Source organism: Mytilus californianus, unplaced genomic scaffold (assembly GCF_021869535.1).
Source record: "Mytilus californianus isolate M0D057914Y unplaced genomic scaffold, xbMytCali1.0.p SCAF_6, whole genome shotgun sequence".
Classification (NCBI taxonomy): domain Eukaryota; kingdom Metazoa; phylum Mollusca; class Bivalvia; order Mytilida; family Mytilidae; genus Mytilus; species Mytilus californianus.
The window spans coordinates 6966608-6974651 of record NW_026262712.1 but is presented as its reverse complement, the minus strand read 5'-3'; the positions used below and the strand labels follow the sequence as shown (position 1 = coordinate 6974651).

The 8044-nt window shown below is 30.0% G+C and overlaps 1 long non-coding RNA gene across 1 annotated transcript; it reads left to right on the top strand.

The window, feature by feature from the left end:
• Positions 1-2407: 2407 nt before the first annotated feature.
• On the top strand, positions 2408-5022 carry LOC127706931 (uncharacterized). The gene is made up of 2 exons (XR_007984647.1): positions 2408-3052; positions 4500-5022. It is a non-coding gene; the product is annotated as an uncharacterized LOC127706931 (long non-coding RNA).
• The last annotated feature ends 3022 nt before the right edge of the window (positions 5023-8044 follow it).

Below are 8044 nucleotides of genomic sequence, written 5' to 3'. Positions count from 1 at the left end.
AAGCTTATAGATATCATTTTATTCTGGTATCACCTAAGTTGAACAGTGATATACAGAAAACCGTATTATTCTACATTACATTGCGTTGTACATTTGTTGAGGAAGCATACATATGAGTTACATAATAACGGTACCATGAGCAATATAGCCGACATGTTAACATCACTTAAATTCCATTAGTAAATGATAGCTTCGTGGGTAGCGGTTCAAAATTTACCAATAGTTGTACTCCAAGATTTTTGGGAAACAATGTTAATACTAATGAATTCAGGCCTCTTGTCTGTCGGCAACTTCACCTTGTATAGACATATGAGGATACATCCCTATATTATAAATGGTATATGAATATTTGATACCATATATAATGGTTATTTAATGACTGTATCGGTATACAGTCCATATTTGTTCAAAATTGGCTAACGGATTGTTTCATTTGCTTTAGTGTAATTAATTTAAAATTTTCGGATTTACAATGATTTACTGACAAAAGCATGTCTAATGTTAGAGTGATCGTGAGTAACTAGTTTATAGTTCCAATAATGTAATGGTTCAAACGGAACTCCGAATTTGTTAAAAGAAAATACTAAAAACAATTTCACCAAGTCTCTAAGTCTCTATACCTCTACGAGCGCTTGTTCTATAATCATTATCCTAATAAGAACATTTCAAGTACGTAAATCCAATTCATATTTGTAAATGGTCAGGCATTACAACGTGAGTGTCGTATATATATATATATATATATATATATATATATATGAACTTCGGAGAGTGCCCTGAACGTCACATTATAAACTCTCTGTTGAGGTTTGGTCTTTTACGTTTATCAGGGTACAGAATATGTGTAATGCTGATCAGATATATTAACGTCTTACAACAAAATTAATTGAATTTGTGAAATTTCTTTGTTCATGATATTGATCTGTTCACTTATGGTTCTTCTGAGGAATTTAATCGTAATGTAACACCACATTTTTTAAAAGTAACTGTAATACACTCATCTATTATATTTGTGAGAATGACTTCAAATTGTTCCACAATTGTATTTCCAAATATTGTAGACACTGAAGAAAGCAGAGTATATTGGTTTGAAGGAAATGGTGAATTGATTTCAGCTAAAGACGATGGTTCTGATATAAACACTATCATCTCAACAAATACAGGTGGGAACAACTTTGGACTTCGTGTATCTGGTAGCTACATATATTATGCTGGTAACAAACAGTTGTTAATGGTAAATAAAACACCAGGATCCACGCCAACTGTTCTTTATAACGAAACCAGCAGGATTGAAAGTATTTTTGTGTTTAATCAGTCAGGTATGTAAATAATTATTTCTAAAAAATGTTTTACAAAAAGCCATTACATGAAGAGACTTATTTTATCATATAATATTTATTATATAGTATTTAATTATGATGCAACCATATCAAGAATTGCATACATTTATAATTATCTTACATTTTCCTAGTCTTTTAAACACGAATATATGCTTTGTAGGTGGATGTATTATGGTAGAGATCGATGTGACATCTCATACATCTACGTTAATGGATTTTCACAATTCGTTACTTCCAATTTTCGATTAATAATTGTGAAATGTCATTATTTGAAATTTAGTATGCATGTGAAAACGGTAATGCAGGTAGTCAATAATTTCAAGAGAATCATCTGCATGATCTGGTGACCTTCAATTGTTATCAAATACATATAGGCAATTAAACATCAATAAATAATATTAACATGGTTAATGGTATTGTTATACATGTTATATATAACGTATTTTGTATATGCTGTTACCCAAATGGAATTAGAATGAATTTCGATATCGAGGCACATCTTTTTTTTTTAAGTATTTGTTTTTCTTTGTCAAATTATTCGTTCAAAAACTGAGAGTAAAAAGTGTATTCACAGTCTGTATTTAATTTCATTATATGAGTACTAACGTATGGATGCATTTTGTAATTTAGAGATGTTTCGATTATATGTAATAAACGTAAACAAAAACAAAAACATCTCAAAATCATACTCTACAAAGGAATGCATTTGAATGAAGTAATCCGTTAATCATTTGTTTACAGTCATAACTTAAAAAAAGACTGGTAGTTAGAATGAAAATTGAAGAGAATCATACAATTATTTAAAATCATTACATTTTATATGATATTTTGAAAGACATCTTTTGATTTATTATTTTCCGACATGTGATTATGTCGTTTATTTCGATTGTTGTTTTTTTATTTTTCATATATTTAGCTTTTTTATTTAGTATATACATGTCTTGTTGTTCTGACTAACCAAAAGTAGTTTTATCCTAACGTAGGCTTCAATGCAATCCATGCACTTTGCTTATTCATTGTTTATATTTTATAAGTTACAATACAATTTGTATTCTATAAGTTTTGTATTGGCTTCACTGATAAAATGTATTCATATTGATATATGTTGTTGTTGAATAAAATACATAGTGTTATTTCTACAATCTCTTTCATTTATTTTCTTTTTTTTTTTAAATTCCATTAAATAATGTCATGTATCTGTTTTTCAAACATTGACAACAAATTTAAATTAGCAAGTAACTTATTTTTTTACGACTGAAATTGCTATTAATGAAATTATAAGACACACTCACCAGGTATGTAATTGTACCCTAAGTTTTAATGTGGTATCATTTTAAAAAATATACTACTTTGTCCCTTAGTATTAAAATTCATACATGTGGTTTCATATTTAACTGAGACAACTCGTTAATATTGTTAAATTGAATAGCAATTTCATGATTATGTTCATAAAATCCTGTTGTTCGAAAAAATTGATTTTGTTTTATCTACTTTAAAGAAATGGACTTTTTTGCTAAGCCGTGAAATACGCAAAGAAATGAAAATTAAAAAAAAATAAACTCTAGGAGTACATCAATACTTTTATTATTCATTTTTCATTTTAATACATCTCATCTGAGTGTGATGCAGCACCGTCAGTACCAGATTGACGTAAAGAACATAGAAACTGAAACATAACATGGACATAGATCATAGAAGTAAACTAAACACTGGTAAATTGTGTTTTAATAAGTTCTTTGGTAGTCCTGTTTTTTTGTGATTTTTATCAACATGCTAACATTTTTTCTTATCAAATTCTATAATTCTATAATTCTATAAACAAAAACCGGTCAACACAATAACACGTAAAACAAACTTTTGACTAAAAAAACTTGAGGCATTAAAGTCGTGTCATCCGGAAATGTTAAACTGACATGTTTTTAATTGCGTTTGGTTTGTAGTCAATCCAATGTTGTACCTTTCACATTGTTTCGACCATATGCATCGTTTGATAACTAAAAACGGATATTGTGTAGTAACTCGTATCACCTGAACTGAACGTTGAACGATTTACGGTATTTGTATTCAAAAACCCGATGGCTAATTTATGTTGCAAATTATTTGTGATTATAATACTGCCAATTTTGCTCAAATCATTATTATGTTTGTTTTCAATCTTTGTGCTTGCTATTTACACCAATTCGGGTATTCAGAATCTAGAAAGATTGATAAACGATATCATTGGGCCTTTTTCTGACTCACATTTCCAAATTATCTACAGGTATTTCCGGTTCATTTCAAAAGATATATCATTCTTATACTGTGCATTATTATTATTCGTTGGATACCAATGTTCGTAGTTTTCGTGGATAGAGGCGAACCAATTATTCGAATGTTCCATGTGTTACATATGTTATATAGGCTTGTTTGCAGAGATTGGCAAAACCACGAAATCAATGATCCACGAAAATGTATGTTTTCCTAAATCCACGAAAATTCATATCCATGAAAATAAAATTATCTATAGTATTTTTGTACTTTGCTGTTTGAATTCCTCCGTTTATAACAGTCACTTACGTTAAATTGTAAGACGGCAGGATTTCATAGAAAGATTAGTAATATCTTCAGTATTAGTAAACTATTTACCATACACAAATGATGTAGTATGAGTTTAAATGACATAACTCTCCATTGACGACCAACTAACTAAGAAGTAGACAAGTTATAGGTCACATGCATGTATGGCCGTTGACAATGAGCAAATCCCGTACTGCATAATAAGATATAAAAGCCGAAAAATTACAAATGAAAAACGAATGAAAGAAAAAAACTGACGATTTATACATTTTATATACAAAATAATAAACAAAACCAAATATGATATACAGTATCAAACGATTACTAAATACCGGTTCCTGACTTGGGATTTTCAAATGCAGAATGTGGAGTAGGACATGTACCTTTTCTGAATGTACCTGTAATTCTATAAACTATCATAAACAAAATGCAATCTAAACTCCGCACATATCCTTTATACTTGACATTATGACGTTTTGTTACTAATTGTTGTTCTATTTTCTCAATTTTTTAAAAATCTAAACCTACTGGTTTCGCTTGACTAAAAACTAGAGTAATGATCGTGTCATTGTAAATCATATATGTTTTTTTTTTTAATTTTAGGTCAATCTGAGTCGTAAAAAAACTGCAAAAAGTAGTGTCAAATCCAACAAGTTTTACTTTGTCAACGAGAGACAGTTCAACTAGTTAAAATTGACTGAATTAATATGCAGAAAAAAAAGTTACCGAAAGTGTTCAAACTGAAAAAAAGAAAAAAACGTTTAATTGAACAGAAGTGAACTTAGAATTTTACAATCAATAACGTATGGATAGTAAACCCATAACCTTTCAGTAGATTGAGATTTCAATATCATGAATATTGCGTCCAGATTCATAATATGTATTAAACATGACATTTCCTGACTTATTGACGAGATTGGAACATCGGTTAACTAATGTAGTCTTAATTCATCATCAAATGGTTAGAATATCTACGGACAGTGTGTTTCCTTGATGATTTACAAGCCCGGTCACTTATGCACTTCAAATATTAGAAGAAGAACCGATAAACGTCATGGATGAAATTGAATAAATGAGGTGTAGTCAAGGTCACAACAATTCCGAGAGAGAAAGAAAGAATGCCCTAGGATTGTTTAAAAACGATGCAATTAAACAAACTTTTTTGGTTTTCGAATTTCTCTTTATACTGCAGAAAATCAGACAAGTTTATGTATAGTCGTCCAAGTGCTATACAACTTCCAGATAAAATAGATCCCGATATTTGCTAGCCACTTAATCTGCACATACTGAGTAATTATTATTACATGAATACTAATGTTTGAAATAGCTAATGAAACGGCTGTCCATTCACTTAAAATAGTAAATGAAATTATTTGAAAAAAGTGTAGATAGAAAACACAAAGTTCTACACTTTTTTAAAGATTACCATCATCTATTTTAGTTTTCTTTAACAAACGATAGTGTTGATAACATTGAAATCCAATTATACACTAACCTATAATATTTTTTTTTCTTCATCGGTACACATAAGTGTATGTAAGAACGTAATTTAGGATGAACTTCATTTCGTTTTAAAAAGTCCTGTTCTGAAAGATACAAGATCACAATACCAGTCTACTTTAAATTCTTAATTAAAAAAAAATAAAAATCTCCAGATGAGATGAACTTTGTTTGGATTCTTTTATCTGCAGATTTGTTAGCTACTTCAAACTTATCTTATGTATGTCACCCACTGTTTTAAGAAACTCCTAGAAATATCAATGTAGTTTGATAAAAAGAAAAAGAAAAAAGTTGATCAAGAGTTGTGTCTCATAGTCCTATGTCTACAAATTGATTAAGAAATGAATGTTTACCAGGTCACAGTGGCTTCCAAATTACTAAATGTTTTATCAATGACATTTTTTATAATTGTATTACTTTGTTTTTATAGTGTTGTCTGCTCTTTGGTCGGGTTGTTGTCTCTTTGACATATTCCCCATTTCCATTCTCAATTTTATGTTTTTGTTTAAAGGTACTTTTAATCACTATAATCATTCTAATCAATTACTGTGCTTTATTTTGTAATTCATTTTGTTGTAAAGCTCAAATTTTGGGCACCTTGATTGGTTTATAAAATATCTTGTAATTATGATGTATCTTGTATGGTTAACTTATCTTTATGATTATACAACGTATCATAACTGCATTTCTTTTATTAAGTTGTACTCCTCGTTGGTTATCTTCAACAGTGGGAATTTCGAATCGGTTTAAGGAAATGTTAGCAGTAAGTCGATTCTAGAAAACACATATCGTCAAAGATAAATACATTTACAGAATACCAGGAATAAAACATTAGTAAATTACAATAAAATACACTTCTCATAGTCAATTGAACTTCGTGGGTACACAACTTGATTGTGTTATTTGATCACAAATATCGCAGAGGTCCTTGGCATGTCACGTCTAAAATATTTTTCTCTGATTAAATATAATAGACTCTTTTTTTATATTTTGCACTTCTATAGTAAAACATTCATGTTGTCAGGATATCATAGAAGATTAAACATGTCAAAAGTTGCTATATTTTCGTTGTTTGCCTTTAAGTGTGTGTTGTAAAGGATATAAGCCGATAACAGTGCATTCTGTAAAATATTGAACAGGTCTGAGACCGCAGGCGAGGATGGACCTACCGTGTGTGTGGCTGTTCTATGTTACACTTCGTTAGATAAAGCTGAATATTTCCATAAAAACTATAAACTGCATGAAATATTTCTTAAATAACCGCTAAAAATATGTGTGTTTAATTCTTTTAATTTTCAGTTCCCAATATTTGCCCTTTTTAATTTTCATTTATATCTCGTAAACTACCGTCACATTCACATTTGAAATTTCGTAATTAAGAAGCCGCCATGTTGAGATGCTGAAATCTGTAACTTGTTCGAACAATGCAATAGAATAGAAAATGAAGCAAGACGTACCTCAAAACTGAATTTAATTGCAATATTATCCGAGTTTTGCGGATTCACGTGACGAAAGAACATTCAGCTTTAGTGTTTTTATTCGTATGTCGTCATGTTTTGAAATTACCTTAATGCGCCAAAAGCACTAATTGAATTTTGAAGAATTATATTTCATTTTGATTTTGTATATTTTACCGAGCTCAAATGCATGAATTCTATTTGTTTTGCATCGCATAGGTATACAGGTTCTGCATTGCAATTTATACAACTGCGAAATCGGCACAGCGTTTACCATAGGTTGCAATACATGTGGATTTACCTGGGAGGTATATTGTAACAGTCATTGTTATGAACACCTCTGAATCTGCGCTTAGTATAGATATATTGAGAATTTTTGAATATTTTAACAATGCTGTTTACCAATAGAAAAAAATTGTGAGTTCTCCGTTTCGCTAGGGTTTCCAGTCAAACGATGATTCCTTGATACGAATTGTATATCAAAATAACGCTTCTATATACCGGTACTGATAATGTGCTGATATGCCTATCGTAGTTAATTGGAAATGTTATTTCCTATGTTAAACTAAAGAGTTGGATTGGCTGATACATCGCAATAATTTGGTGCATAGGTGATTGTCTAGCTTACGGGATAAAGTCACATGCGTTGTCTCTATATTCAATATCGCCTTGTCGAAATATACTTTTCAAGTTTAAAAACAGTTTCCATATAAGTTGTTGACGAAATAAAAGTTGAAGCGAACACTCGCACCTAAAGATATTGATGAAATAAAAAAAAAAGAATATACATCTTGCAGCGAAACATCTTTTTTTGGGTAAAGCTATAGCTGATTTAAGAAATAAAGACGTGATCTACAATTAAATTTTTTTGTAGATTTTGGAAAATTCAATAATTTTGAAGACCTGTTGAAAATATGTAAAACCGAATCAAAAGAACAAATCGCCATTTCCAACAAACGCATGTATGATGAACACCGGGTTGATGTTTTTTTAATAGATTTATAAACAAATTCGATTTTCAAATTCAAAAGGCAGAAACATTACCTTTCCAATTTTCGTTTTATAGACTCCTTTTCCGCCTATAAGTAGGCGTATTTTTAATTGGTATGTTTTGTAAATTTATTCATCGTCAATCAGCATGTCATATACTGAGAAATGGGAAGTTGACAATGGGGAAATAAAGCGCATTCA